Source organism: Sceloporus undulatus, chromosome 4 (assembly GCF_019175285.1).
Source record: "Sceloporus undulatus isolate JIND9_A2432 ecotype Alabama chromosome 4, SceUnd_v1.1, whole genome shotgun sequence".
NCBI classification, from domain to species: Eukaryota; Metazoa; Chordata; class Lepidosauria; order Squamata; family Phrynosomatidae; genus Sceloporus; species Sceloporus undulatus.
In genome coordinates this window covers 5950365-5951270 of record NC_056525.1, presented here as the reverse complement: position 1 = coordinate 5951270, position 906 = coordinate 5950365, and the positions used below count along the sequence as shown (strand labels likewise).

At 41.7% G+C, this 906-nt stretch overlaps 1 pseudogene; it reads right to left on the bottom strand.

The window, feature by feature from the left end:
* Positions 1 to 560: 560 nt before the first annotated feature.
* LOC121930188 lies at positions 561 to 667 on the bottom strand (annotated as a pseudogene).
* Positions 668 to 906: the final 239 nt, after the last annotated feature.

The following is a 906-nucleotide window of genomic DNA, read 5'->3' as shown; positions in this document are numbered from 1 at the left end:
GAAGGAGCTCTCCAAAATGCTGAGTTATTAGAGGGGTAGAGTTCTGCACCCTAGATGACAGTTATCACTAGAACCTGGAGCAGATTCACTATCCCATTGATATGAACAGTCACAACTAGTGTGTATTTCTTAGGACCTGAATAAATTATATCTCAAAGCAACATGATAGCCATGTTTAAATATTTGAAAGGCTGACATATTGCGGATGGAGCAAGCTTGTTTTATGCTGTTCTAGAGATTAGGACACAGAGCAATGGATTCAGACTAAAAGAAAAGTGATTCCACCTGAACATTAGGAAGAACTTCCTGACAGTAAGAGTTGTTTGAGACAGTGGAACACACTCCCTTGGAGAGCGGTGGAGTCTCCCTCCTTGGAGGTCTTTAAGCAGAGGCTGGATGGAAATCTGTCACACGGAGTTCTTTGATTGTGAGTTCCTGCATGGCAGGGGGTTGGACTGGATGGCCCTTGGAGTGTCTTTCAACTCTAGGATTCTATGATTCTATGAAAATCCAGCTCTATATAACCTGCTACTTTCTTCGGCTCAGATGTATTTAATCCTAAGTATTTGTTTTCCATTCAATATATCTTCAAATAGAGAATATAACCAATATTAAACTGACAAAAATAACACTACACTTGATCTTGGCCAAAAGGCCAAGAAGCTGTCTTTTTGTACCGGTTTCTGGTTTGCGGATCTCAGAGTTTTAGTGTGATTATGTTTCTGTTCTCAGTTCAGGATGCTGGCAATGACATTTAGAGCCTTTGGAATTTCAATAGCTGAAGGCATGTCTCTTTGGAGGTTTTAAAGAGAGGCTGGATAGCCATCTGTCAGTGGTGCTTTGATTGATTATTCCTGAAGGTGGGGAGGGGATTTCGCCTGGATGGTCCTTGTGGTCTCTGCCAAC